Source organism: Pteropus medius, unplaced genomic scaffold, assembly GCF_902729225.1.
Source record: "Pteropus medius unplaced genomic scaffold, Ma_sr-lr_union100, whole genome shotgun sequence".
NCBI classification, from domain to species: Eukaryota; Metazoa; Chordata; class Mammalia; order Chiroptera; family Pteropodidae; genus Pteropus; species Pteropus medius.
Genome location: NW_024349801.1, coordinates 8,901,309 through 8,915,715, shown reverse-complemented (window position 1 = coordinate 8,915,715; position 14,407 = coordinate 8,901,309). Strand labels below are relative to the sequence as shown.

At 43.1% G+C, this 14,407-nt stretch overlaps 1 long non-coding RNA gene across 1 annotated transcript in view; it reads right to left on the bottom strand.

Moving 5' to 3' along the window:
• LOC120622991 (uncharacterized) overlaps positions 1-14,407 on the bottom strand; it is a 150,722-nt gene that overhangs the window by 100,653 nt on the left and 35,662 nt on the right. The gene's annotated exons all lie outside the window — the stretch shown is intronic.

The window sequence follows — 14,407 nt, the reverse complement described above, 5'->3', positions numbered from 1 at the left end:
TAGTTTTTACTTAAATTTAATTTTAAATTAACATTATGTTTAAATGAACTAAAGTAAATATGCAACTGGTGTTATTTGCCCTAAGTTAAAAGGCATATGTAAAAATAAATACAGTGAAAACAAAATCTTATTATTAAATTTTAACTAGATATTATTCCCAGCTATAAATTTTAAGCCTGAAATCTACTCAGTCTTTGTTGAAAAGAGGCCATTGGTAGAAATCAGAAAGGGGTGGAGATACCTGATAAAATATAGGATACTCAGTTAAATTTGAATTTCAGATAACAGGTACTTTTTAGTGTAAGTGTATCCCATGCCCTATTTGAGACATACTTATACTAAAAATGTATCTGTTGTTTATCTGGAATTCAGATTTGACTGGGTGTCCTATATTTTTATTTTCCAAAACTGGAAACCTAGAAAGCGATCGACAATTTTTACCAGCATCACATTGACCTTTTCTCCTAAACACTTTCAGAATTATTGAAAGAAAATTGAAAAAGAAATAATTATCATATGATGTGTCCTGGGATTATTTAATGCCTTGTCTATGTACCAACTAAAGTATCAAAGTGGAAAGATCCCACCGGGGTTGAGAGTCCCTGACTTTGTAAAACACTGCCTTAAAACATGGATGGAAAACAGAATGAGAAGAGATTTATTTTCAGACCATCCTGGGCCTTCCGTAGCCAAGATTGGCATCTGTGCTTTTGAAGATACCAATTGATCTCACTTCTGCACACCAGGAAGGAATCTAAATCCCTGTGGGGACCATAAAGGGGGCTTCAGGCAAGATGAAAATGGGAGATGAGTAGGCAAGTCCTCGAGCAATTAGTCCAACTAATGGGGAAAGTTTACACACAAATGGCTGGGCTTTCAAACCAGCTTTCTTTAAGAAAACCATCAAATCCCTAGATGTCAATTGAGGTTAATAAAAAATTCTAAAGTGTTTCAGCTAGCCTGCAAAACTTACTCCTATCTGGGTTAAAATTAATTCCTTATAATCTTAATGCCTGCTAATAAATACTTTCGCATAAACAATATATGATCTGAGAGAATCAGAAAATTATGTTCTGTTGCGCATCATGTTATTAAGTCTGAGGAGTGGTGCCTCCCCAATCAGATACTAAGATTTTCTCTTAGGTTTGGCTGAGTTTTCCCCGACACAACAAGACTGAAGAAAAGCATTGGATGACGGGAGTGAAGATGACAAAGTACCCAACCTCTAAGTACCCAAAATGTTGATTCGTTTTAGAGCCGATGATCTAAATTTGAATCTCTTTCTTTCCTTTCCTGGATTGTACCACCAGTCGACCTCATCTACAGATCTGGGAAGTCTGGGCACGTCTTACAGTCAGGAACCAAATGGGGCATCATGGCCACAGACTGTCCGCAACTACTGTTAGTTGAAGGATAGAGGTCATTTTAATGGGACAGAATGGCCCCGATCTAAGCACAAATTTAAAGTAACCTAATAAATTACATTAGTATACATAAACTAAAAAAAAAAAAAAAAAAAAAATGTGAGAAGTAAAATGGTTCTTGGTAACGGCAACATAGTTTGCCAGGCAGTTTACATAAACCAGCATATGTAGACGCTACGTTGCTCCCACTTTACAGGAGATAACACTGAGGCAAGAAAAACAAATGATTTGCCAAGTCGACTGTCTCCAAACCGACACCACAGTAAACAGAAAAGACTGGAAGAAAATGTCTAACCTCAGTGTTGTCTCCACGTCCAGACCCCCCGGCCCCCCTCTCCTTAGGGTGGAGCCGAAATGCTACGGTAAAGGTCCCAGCCGCTTCGACGACCCACTTGCTCTGTTCTTGTGGCACATTTGCCAAGCAATCTTCTGATTGCGATGTGGCTTCTCCCGCAACCATTCAAGGGTTAGAAACTGGGCCAGTTGTGCCAACACAAACCTTTCCATCGGCAAGGCAATGATAATTCTGGGCTCGCAAGGAGGAGGTCTAGACCTTGAATCACAATGATTTTACCAAGGTGTTGCCCATGGGTGGCCTGTGAGTCGGTTTCTCCTCCCTCTTGCCAGTCCTGTGAACATGCAGGAGCTCTTCGTTTTCTTGCTCTCTCATTCTCTTTTCTCCTCCTCCCTCTATGCAGAGCGGGAAGCCCAGGGGATGAATTTGTGAGTGGGAAAGAGCCTTCTTTTGTGCCTGGCAGGCCCGAGTCCACCTTTGTCCTCCTTGTTATTAATATCCAGGAAGCAGTCAATTTGGAATAGGCTTCTAAATGCTCCTTACCCTTTCCTTTCAGACTCTGAAATATGATGTCTCTACGGGTACCAGAGGGGGCAAAGGCCATAAATATTCCGTGTCTTCCTGAACCTTTGTCCAGAAAGGGTCAGAAACAGCTCTTTCCTTTTCAAAATTCAAGACGAGTGTCCAAAATTTTCATCCATGTGAATGTTTAAAGCAACAAGATTGAGACTGTTTAATCACTCAGCATTTCATTAGTTGACAAGCAGTTGTTCCATTATTTTATAAGAGAATGCGAGTTGAATTAAGAATATAGAACTATATTCTATATGTAAATATAAATATTCCTTATATTTATGGAAGGTAAGGTCTGTGGTTTAAACATTTCTTACTTTAGCTTATTTGTATTTTCTAAAATATCTTCAATCACTACGTATTGCCTTCTAATATTCTAAAGTATTTTAAACATAAATAAGAATGAAAAGAAGCTCCAGGCAGCCTCTTGCATTACATCTGGGCATTCTAAGATCAAAAATTGAAACCAATATGTCTACTTAGTCCAGCGGGAGACAAGGCAGCCTTCATTCTGACCGACAGACAGGAAAGGGGAGTTTACTCTTGGTCTGAGCAGACCACTCTGAGATCAAATTGATCCCCAGCTGCCTCCATATTGAAACTGCCACTGTGTGAAGGGCAAGTGGGTCGACCTCAAGGTCAGACTAGGTGGTGACAAATAAGTGAGTTCCTCTAGGAAGATAAAACCAATACATGTCCCTCCTCCAGCCTAGGGGGTCCAGCTAGCCTCTCTGGAGGGCCAGGGCATCCTTACCTTGTATCAATCATCTCTCTCTCTCTCTCACTCTCTCTCTCACTCTCCCTCGCTCTCACTCTCGCTCTCTTTATTGTTTATGGGATGCCAGCCAAAAAGAAATCTATGACTGGGTTTAGGGCTTATGGCAGGACTAACCTTGGAGACAGGCAGGATCCAGGCTTTGGAGGATTTTCCTGTAAATCACCATGATACCAAACTCACAAAAACATGCAGCTTTGGGTTGAAATAATAACAATAACAAAACATTTTTTTTCTGCTTTGTCAGGAATTTTGCTAGGAGGGTTGTGCATGGTAGTTTATTAAATCTTTGTGATGATACCTGAGCTAATGTTATAATAGCCATTTTATAGGAGAAGACATTAGGTTGAATGACTTGCAAGGGTCGCAGAGCTAGAACTTGACAGACCGTAGAGTTATTTTAGCCTGGACCTCACTTGGAAACTCCTGGTCTCAAGCTTTGTGATCTTGAAAATTCCATCCCATATGGCTGTGAGCAGCAGCAGCTCAACATACAAAATGATGACATCCTTGTGTTTCTACTTCTGTTTCAAGTGCTTTATTTCCTGTGTGATCCTAGGCAAGTGTCTCAACTTTTCTGAGTTTTACTTTGCTCAGCAACATACCCACAATTATTATCCACTTGAGAGGACTGAAAAATGGAATGACTGCCCAGGTGTGAGAGACAGCTTCACCTCCTGTGGTTAAGAGCTTGGCCCCTGGGGGCAGCCTGGCCACACTGAAATCCCAGCTCTGCGACTTCCGGCAAGGCACTAAACTCTGCTCCTCGGCTGAAAATAAGAATACAGAACTCACAGAGTTTACATTTAAGTCAATGTGTAAAGAAGGGCTGGACACAGTACCTCTTGTGCTCTTCCTGTATTCACTTGCGATGGTTTGTTCTAAATAAAATCACCTTACCACAATAAATAACACATACTAGATGTTCAATAATGAGTTGTGACTGTCCCTAAGCCTTTTATTTACACAAAATTAGACATCATTTCACAGGCAAGCGTTGATCGGAATTCCATACCAATCTTAATATAGCATAACCTCGAGAAGCCACTGTAACAGCAACTCCAGACCAATATTTCAGTGTCTTGCAGTAATCCCTCTCTTCCTTTCCAAGCCTCAAAGGGAAGATCGGGGCCCTGCGGGCAGAGGCAGCTGTGACCTGACGCTGTAGGAAACGCCTGTGTAGCTCAGGGGAGGAAGAGCCAGGGATTCAAGGGTCGGCTTGAGATTCCCAAGGAGTTGGTTCCTCCCCTCCCCTCCCCCCTCCTTCATCCCCACCAGGAAAAACTCAAAGAAACGTTACGCAAAAAAAGCAATTTACTTAGCCAGTCATTTTCTAGATTTGCTCGGCAATTATTTCAGCTATTTGTGTTTAAACAGTTAAAGTTTTCTCCATCCCTGCCCAACGTCTTTCTGCTTCATCGAGAGACTTCCCCGGAAGCCTCGGCAGCATTTTCCTCCTGATAGCTGAACCTTCAGAGGCAGAGGCTGGGGGCAGATGGGGGTATAGCAGGGAGACTGGTTTGGAGAAAGCAAAAGTTGCAGGTGCAGAGAGTTCTGGAAGCTCTCAGGCAGTGATTAAAATGGAGACTGAGCAGCTGAATCACCTGGGTAGCAGCCTCATAAGCACAGATACTTGGGGTCCTACTCCTAGTGTTTCGGACTCAGTAGGTTTGGGGTAAAGGCAGTTGGAGCGATGGTAAATTTTGCAACCAGCTCTCTTGGGGGTAAAAAAAGAAATATACCATGATTTGTGGTGTTTCCTGGTGTAAATTTCCTCACCATGGCCAATTCCAGCTACCAATGTGATGTCACTGTACATAGTTGAGAAGACAAGCACCTAAATCAGCTCTTCGTGAGCTGGTAGAGCTGGTTCTAGGACACCGCTGGGTCAGGCCCCAAAATTTCCATGTTTATTAGGTTATCCTGGCTGATTCTGACACAACAGACACCGTACTAGGTTTTTTGGGGAAGAGCAGAAATAGATAGAAAAGCACTACAGTTCTGAGCCTAGAGCCAAGAGTAATTAATTTCTTTGGTTTTTTTGGAGGCAACACTTCAGTTTACAAATATTCATGTACCATCACCGTTTTTGTCATATCCATGTATACTCTCTATTTACTTATTTTTAATCTACTCATTGTTTTATCCTTTTCCTTAATTATGTTGTATAAAAAACTTTAATCACCACTTTAACTGTAAAATGATTACTATTTGTTATAAATAAAAAAGGGAATGTGAAGAAATTATAATAAAAACCATATTGTAAATTTCTAGTTATATAATATCTCCTGTCTAGGGTTCTGAGACTAAGGCCCGCTTTAGCTTTTTGTTAACAAGCCTTAGAGAGGCCTTAAAGTCCGATTAGCACCAAATGGTGACATTCTCCTCCAGATAATTAGGATTGAAAAGTAGTCGAAAAGGGAGTAACTTCCTCTCTATGAGAAAGTTATATGAAGCAGGATATTAGCACAACTTAAAAACATTCCCCATACCAAATATGAGCCTCCTAGAAAATGGGGATCATCAAAGCATATAGTGGTGATGGTGATGACGGTAATGATGATGATGGTGGTGATCGTGATGGTGATGGTGATGACTTTGGTGATGTCATGATGATGTCAGTGATGATGGTAATCATGGTGATAATAATAGTGATGGTGGCGATGAAGATTAGCTATCTATTACCAGTCAATTAACATATAATGAACTTTAGGCCAACCACTCCACTTACATCACCTCTAATTGCGGGCAAAGAAACTGAGGCTTGGAGAACTAGTCTACTTGGCCTCAATCACATATGGATCATGGAACCATGATTTGATCCTTAATCAGGTTGACTCCGGCATCCATATTAAGAATATCGATGTCAAGTTTGCAGTTGGTTTCCTTTCCTATGGCTTTGTGGAAGGATTAAGTAATACTATGTATGCAAAGCACCTGACTCATATCCAGCCCACAGTAGGCTCACACAAGATGTTGGCATTCATATTTTATGATAATGAACTTGTGACATGTTTAGACTCTCCAAATTCCATGGACAGAGCCCCATAACTGATTCTTCCCTTAAAATTATTCTCAAAGCAGAGGCCTCTTAGTCCCCAAATTAAGGCTCCTCTGTGACATGCCACATGCTATACACTAATGTCTCATCATAACTCATGTACTCCTTAATCCCTCTGATCCCCAATCTAAGGTTTAACATAAATGGAGAAACATTAACGTGGCTCCAGCTGATAAGATGTTGTTTTCCTTCTCACTGACCTCTCAAGATAAGTTTTGAACTTTGATAAGGCATTATTTCACAGCCAGCCCCAGGTAGTTCTATAATAAGGGCTAATAAAAAGTCATTGGCATCAAATTCTGAAACCGGAAAGAGACAGAGCATAACTGGACATGTTGGGTTTTCTGCACAACTCATTTTATAATGGAAAAGCAAGAAGAAAAGAGCATGCCAAACCCCACAGACCCTCAACCTTCAACTAAAAGTACTGACTAACAATCTATGTCCCCCCACATCCCTGATCAGAAGGCCGGCACAGACCTCCCAGAGCTGGAGCTGAGGCTGAATAGGGAGACGGTCCACTACCAGCTCCTGAAGTCATGAAACTGTTACCAGTGATGAGACACTCAGCCTCGATTGGCCTGTCTGCATCCCAAAAATGGGAGAGCAAAACATTTTCCTACTTCTCAAATTAGTGTAATGATAGCACTAATAACAATTATGATCTTAATAATCACAGTTTTTGAAATTCTTAAATGAACTATATCTGAAAAATATCTTTATAATTTCTAATTAATCCTGTAAGTGTTGGTCATTAATGTCACTCATCCCAGAGGGCGCTGTTTATTGAGAGGTTGAAATGAATGGCAGTTATTCATCCATAGCTGATACAAAGCACCTTCATATACATAGCAGTTTCATGTTATCAAACTACCCCCACATCGACCCTGAGAGCAAAGTATCATTTTTAAGTCTCATTTTGCAAAAAAGGAAACTGAGGCTCAAGAAGATTAAATAACTTACTTATGATCATATGACCAGTAAGTGGAAGAGTCAGAACTCAAACTCAGGTTTCTGGGCTAAATTATGTGCCCCCAAAATTCATATGCTGAAGACCTAACTAATCCCAAGTAACTTAGAATGTGACCGGATTTGGAGAAAGGGTCTTTAAAGAAGTGATTAAGTTAAAGTAAGGTCATTAGGGTGGGCCCTAAATCAATATGACTTGTGGACTTATAAGGAGAGGAGGTTAGGACAGAGTCACTCACTGACCAAACGGTGACCATATAAGGACATAGCAAGAAGATGGTCATCTGCAAGCCAAAGAGAGAAGACTCAGAAGAAACCAAACTTGACGATATCTTGATCTTGGACTCCTAGCCTCTAGAAATGTGAATAAATAAGTTTCTCTTGTTTAAACCACACAGTCTGTAGTATTTTGTTATGGCAACCCTAGCAAACAATGCTCCAGATGTCTCGTTTTAGGTCTAACGTACACTCCACTGTGCCACCCTGTTATGGGTGTGTGTGATAGTACAATCTACTATAAAATGTCATTACATGTATCACACTTTATAGTGGCTCTGAATCCAAAGAATGCACGAATCCCCAGTGTCACCAATTTAGACTGCCAAATATATTTCAATGGATAAATCGAATGTTCCCTGGGCCTTGCTCTCAAGATTCACAGCTATAATTTACTGAAATTTTCTCAGGCACTTTCCAAAGTTGATGATCCTTTTGGAGTTCAGTAGCTCAATAAGCCATCTACAGTCTGCATCAGAATCAGTGGTCATTTCTAGAGCCCGGTCTTCAGTCACAGGGAACTCAAGCTATAGCAGTAGCTACTCCTAACTAACTCTGGCATCACAAATTATTAATAATTTGCTTTCCCACTGAGTCTCATATTAGACTCAGAAATCTTCTCAACACTGCCTTACAGGAAGCTGCAATAAGATGATTGTACTTGACACATGAGGATGAACCCGCATTCCCTTTTCCTACAGTCTGGAACTCTTCAAGGCTACACTTGCCTCATTCATCGCTGTAAACTTGCGATCACACAGCTAGGTCCAGTGAAACCCAGCAAGGAATCACCTCCAAGGATGGGTCACCCCAGGTCTCCAAATCTCTGCTTCTGCACTTCCTAAAGCCACTTTGAAGCAAGAGAAGATACTGAGGTAGAACATAAAATTGGGAAGTTAGTTAATAAGATTAGCTGGATTGCCAGAAATGAGGAAGTGACTGAAGACCTAGTGACACAGAGATTGTACACAGGTAGCATGGAGCCCCTTTCTCCTTTTCCCTTATGATCAGGTGCATTGACTCTTCTCAAACACCTAGGAATCCCAAGAACTAAAGTGTCTGTTCATCGAATGTTCTCGTTACCTGTTGCTACATACCAAACTATGCCGACAAAATAAAAGGCCATTCTATTTTGTTCACAATTTTGTGGATAAGAACTTCAGGATGGGTTTAGTGGTTTATCTCTTATCTGGAATGATGCCCACCAGGCAGCGGGGGCTGAGGGGCCGTTTCCAAGGTGATGACTTCACTACAAGCTGGGAGCCTAGGCTGGGAAGATTGGCCACTGATGCGTGCTGCTGACTTTGAGTCCATCTGGGGCTGGTAAATAGAGCACCGCACGTGTCTCTCCTCAGGGCTTAGTACCTGGGTTCCCAGGGGAACCATCCCAAGGGGAAAGGTTCTAGGAACAAGGGGGATGCTGAAGCTGCAAGGCTTTTTTACAATCTGGGCTTGTATGTCCCTGAACATCATTTCTGTTGCCTTCTATTCGTTAAGCAAGTCACTGGGGCCACTCAGATTTGAGAGGAGGGGAAGAGTCCACCTCTTCCTATGAGGAATAGCAAAATAATGGCAGGGAAATTTACTCTCCCTCACCAGACACACCCGAGTGTGCTTAGGAAAATGGTCACCAAATCAAAGGAGGGAAAGATGTGACCCTAAAGTCCTGCGAACCAGATCCGATGTGAGTTTTAAACTTTCTAATCAGCCTATAAACACTTCATCAGTCGCTTTAGCAACTGCATGAAAAGATGACTGAAAGGTTTATTCAGAAAGTTTCCGGAGGATTAAATCTAAGAGATAGGAAGGTCCCGGACATCCTGGGTTATTAGAGGCAGTATTTCTCCCCAAACAACCATATGGTTTTCTTTTTTGGCCCAAATCCTTGTTTGGAGAAAAAGGGGATGGTTCTGAGGACAACCCGCCCAGCTCACACCCACCAAGCCAGGAACAGAAAGCGGGCTTTGCAGGGGCCATTAGCAAGTAGCAAACTAGAGGATGCCAGCCACAACATGGGCCTTGAATACAGAGCACATTTACACGCTGCTGCGGAAGCCTTACAAACTTAGGATTAAGAGCGTGCAATAAAAACTCCAGAAGATATCACCATGTGGCTCGGCATTACAAAGCTCTGAGAGACAGCTTTTAAATGCAGCCTGAGGAAATTAAACATAAGGGCACTCGGTTCGAATCTCCTACCAGTCCTGGGCGTGGCACATTAGATAAGTGGAGTCCTCCGGGCTCCCTGTGGCATGGGTGGTGAGGGATCCTCCTTTGATTTGGTCCACCACGCCTGGCAACTTTCTGTTGATTGCACTCAAACCCGAGAAGTGTTTACTCTTGAGTAAACAAACACCACTGACAGTACCCACACCCAAGGCTTTGCCCTGTCCCAGCAGCACAAGGAGGAGGAGAAGAGCTTCAGGATGACAAGCTGCTCCCCTGTGTGTGGACTGGGCCTGGTTCCCTCTATGATGAGAGGCCTCAGAGCCCAGGAGGTCTGCCTTCACCCCTGCCACCCTGGCAGGGAAAAGGATGGATGCTGGGTCAGCATATAAGCAGGAGAGAAGGAGGAGGGGGCTAATAAGCCATGCCCTGGAAACTCAAAGTCAGATTCAAGGTGACATGTGGGCCACAGGGAAAGCTCCAGGCCTTGGCAGAAACAGTGGCACCACACTGACAGGTTGAAAGACTGAGCGATGTTGACACTTGGCGAGTCTCCTCTACCCCTTGACCTACACGCCCTGCCCTCCCTTCCTCCTCCACACCACACCCCTCCCCGGGCCCAGTCCTCAGACTTTCAGAGGTTTGAAGGGAAATTGACCACACCAACAAAACACAAGGCATCCTTTTTCGATGGCATCGAATGACAGGACAAGGAAGGGTTTTTTTTCTCTTTTTTCATTACCCGGAATCTTAATTGTCCCCAGTGTTTTCTACCACTGATCACTGAAGGAAAAGATGAATCTAATAATTCAATGATCAACTCGGTAAGGTTTCCTCCATTGTCTTACTCTTTCTCTTTCTTTCGCTTTCTTCTTCCTTTCTTTCCTTTCTCCCTCCCTCAGTTCTCATTATGATCTTCTGACTTATGCATGTTGATTCCTCAACAGTCCTTCTCAGCCCTTCACTCGGCCCTGGATCTAAGGCGGCAGCAGCACCTCGATGCTAGAACGCATCCTGGAGCAGAGGCTGCTTCGCCCGGGGCCCACGCTCTGTGCTCTCGCTCCTTGAGCCAAGGCTCTAAGATACGCAGAAAAGAGGATTTCTCAAGAAAGGCGAGAACCTAACAACAGGCTCAAGAGGGTAAAAAAACAACACTCTGAAAAGCCCTGATTCCGTCCCTCCCCCCGCCCCCCAAAAAAGTTTATCTCTATGTAACTGGGGGCAGTTTTGCTTGGCTTAACAAATATGACAGAAAAGTGTAGGTTCCAGACTCGTGTGGGACCGTGTTCAAATCCTGTACTTGTCACAAGTAAAAGCCTCAACCAGTTAATTAACCAGTAAGATGGGAATCACAGTAATTACATCGTGAGGAGGACAAGTGTTTAAATGAACTAGCACAAGGACAAGCCCCTAGTACAGTGCTTGACGTACAGTTGGGACTCGATAAACTCTGGCTTCCACAGCAAGACATTTACACCCAAGGAGATGCCACTGTATAACTGACACCAATCTACCTCTCCGAAAATATTACAGGCAGGCAGTGAGTTCCCAGTTCCTGCTATCCGTGCAACTTCATTTATTCAATCGCTTAACCCTCCCTTCATTTCTTCCCCCTTTCCTTCATTTGTCAGCATTTATTAAATGCCTACTCCATGCCAAGCCTTTCTAAGAGAGGGCAATAGACATATCGACAAGAACAAATGCTTGTTTTGTTCTTGGGGAATCTGGACCTTCTGAAACAACGAGTAGCTGAAACGTGAGTAAGTTCTCCTATGACCTCATTCTTCCTTTATTATCATTGGCAGCATTTGCTATGTTTTAATCATTACCTAACAGAGTTCTATAGTGTTTCACAGGCCATAGTCTACTTTCGCATTTCATAAAAGCTCAGAGAGCCAGAGATTAAAGGGCCAACAAAGAGTGTATCACAAGCTCATCTTGCTTTGTTTCTGACCGGTGGCCCGCACCAGGGGCAGGACAATAGGGGCACCAGGGGGGAGTGTGGAGAGTCATTCTCTCTGCCGAGAGCAGGGCGGAGCTTGGTGCGTTTTCTGAAAAGTGCATCTGAGACTATTTTGAACAGCAGGTTTCAGACTCTGCGGCCTTTCCCAGCCAGGCCATTGATTCAGCCATGCACGTTGTGCACTGTACAACTTCAGGGGCTCCATCACATAGACGGTGATGTAAATGGCGACCTTGATGTTGTCCAGTGCCCAGCCTGCACAGCTGTACGTAGCCGCCATGCCACCCTTTATGTCTGGCGCATAGGAAGACAACTTGTTTGACTCACAAACTTAATAAACGAACTTCTGAGCCACATTGCCTCTCACTGGGCAGAATCAATGCCTGACACTGCTTGGTCTGGTATTTCTTCCATCAGTTTACCTCTCCATGACTCAGATGAGGACATGTGCAAAGAGCTAAGTTCCGAGGGCTTCTAGAGAAATTACTGAGAGAATGGCTGCAAGGGGCTTCACACCGTGCCCGCAGCAGAGTGGGCAGGCCATACCCGCTCTCTAAAAAGTCTCAGGTTAAGCTGAGGAGGCCAGGCAAGGAAAAGGAAGAAGCTGCTCTTGGGATTGAAACCTGGCTCACCCCTTTCGAGCTGTGTAAGCTGTGTGTCCTGGGCTTGCTCCTCTATAAATGTTTCTTATTATATTTCCCCAAAGGATTTTTGTGAAGCCTCAATATAGGCATGTTTGGGACACAGGATACTGCGGTAAATCCTAGTTTCTTATTATTCCCCTCCCAATAGCAGAAGTCGGAGAATAGCGCAGGTTTCTGAGTCATATCAGGTTAACCAACATTTACTGAGGCTCTGCTGTGGTTTAATTTTTGTAATGGGATCTGTGGATGGAAAAAGTTCTATCGGTTTAGACCTGCACTTTCTCAAATCATCCAGTGAAAAACCCAATTTTCTTTTTCTTCTTTTCCAAATCATTGTATTTCCAATTAATAAAAATTCCTAGAAAAGATATGACAAAAACAATGAAATGCAAGCTAGAAGGACAGATTTGTATTACTATCACTGTTAGATTCCACAGACATAAGATGACAGCTTCAAATTGCTATAACAGTTTCTAAATGCCCACTCTCAATTTCTGTGCTTTTCTCACTGTAGATGGTAACCAGCGGTTTGCAGACTGGCACCAGGCAATGGACGACACTTTTAATAAAGTGTGAGCTAAAGCAAGCAGTTGGCAAGTGTGTGTTTGCTGTGTATGTCTGTGCGAATGAGTGAACCTTATTATTTCTGTCTGAGCCCATTGCACACTTTAATTTTACATCACTTCTTGCTTTCTTTCGCAGGTTGGAAGACCCTTGGCAGAGACTGTATGAGGCCATCCCTGGCCTAGCATAAAAACTTAGTAAGTAGCCACCGGTAAACACACTGAATGTGTGGGTATCACGTGGGCCTTTGAGAAAGTAACTTCTCCCCAAACCTGCCCCTCCACCCTCTCACATTGCCACCTTTACTCCCTATAGTTGATACATTCTGACTCCTTCAAAATGATCAAATGCCCACCCCACTTCTACATACAGGCATATCTTGGAAATATTGCAGATTCGGTTCCAGACCACTACAGTAAAATAGAGTATCACAATAAAGCGAGTTGTATTCATTTTGCCGGCGGAGGGGCTTGCCTTAAATTTGTAAAAAACGCGACATCTGTGAAGAGCAGTAAAGCAAAGCGCAATAAAACGCGGTATGCCTGTACTGCCAATCGCACCCACATACTCTGAGCAGAGTATGACTCTGCCATTCCTAAAAGGTCAAGTTTGCCGTAAGGGAGGACCTAGAAGTTAGGGGAGAATTCAGAGTAGAAGTTGTCTCATGAAAACCAGACCCTCCACTCTTGTCAGGAGCGCTTCTTAGGAAATAATTGTACTCGTCTGAGTAAGATGATAAACACACACATATGCTGCCAGCTTCTCCTCTCTCCTCTCCTCTCCTCTCCTCTCCTCTCCCTCCTCCCTCTCTCCCTCTCCTTCCTCTCTCTCTCTCTCTCTCTCTCTCTCTCTCTCTCTCTCTCTCTCTCTCTCTCTCTCTCTCAATCTACCTTTTTCTGAAAAGAAGCCAGTCACTGCTTTTAATAAACTCTTTGGCTACCAAGATTAAACAGGCAGACAACAACAACAAAGATGATAATATTAACATAATTTTATGTAATTGGATAGAGGGATAATATTTATTTTAATATTACAGAGGAAATATCTCACAATGCAGACCTGGATTAATTCTTTATATCTTTGGACTGTACTTATCAAATAAAATTGTACTTATGGAAAAAGCAAACACATAAATCTTGCCCCATTGTCAGCTGGCAACTCCTAGCAAGGGCTAATTGTGTTATATATCTTCTGCAGCCATGCCTACTCGTTGCCAGGTCCAAATGCATTATTATTTATTACATGAACAAATGTAATTTTCTTCTTGGAATCTGAGTTTGAATTCCATGAAGGCATAAAAGGCGCCTCTCTTCTCTTCAGGAGGGAAGAGCGAGACCCCAGTGAGTGTAATCTATTGTCAATTCTCCCATGAAGATAAAAGTCTAAGTTTCCCTTGAGAGACATCAGATCAAGTCTACCAGGAGTGGCCTCTGAAGGGCTGTCAGGAAGGAGGAGAATCTCCTCCGATCCTCTGTGAAATGCTCCTTTTCCCCAGGAGGAAGACTTGCTCTGGACTTGCCAGACCCTGAGCCAGTATTGGACATAATCCTGTTTGCTGAGAGTCAGGGTCGCCGTGCGTCCAAGCGCCCTGTTACACGGACCACCCCTCTCATTCTCACTCTGGTTCTCCCTCTCTTTCTGTCCTCTGTCCTTCTTGTAGGACCAGGCTAACTCCCACACTGGAGGCTGACTGGTGG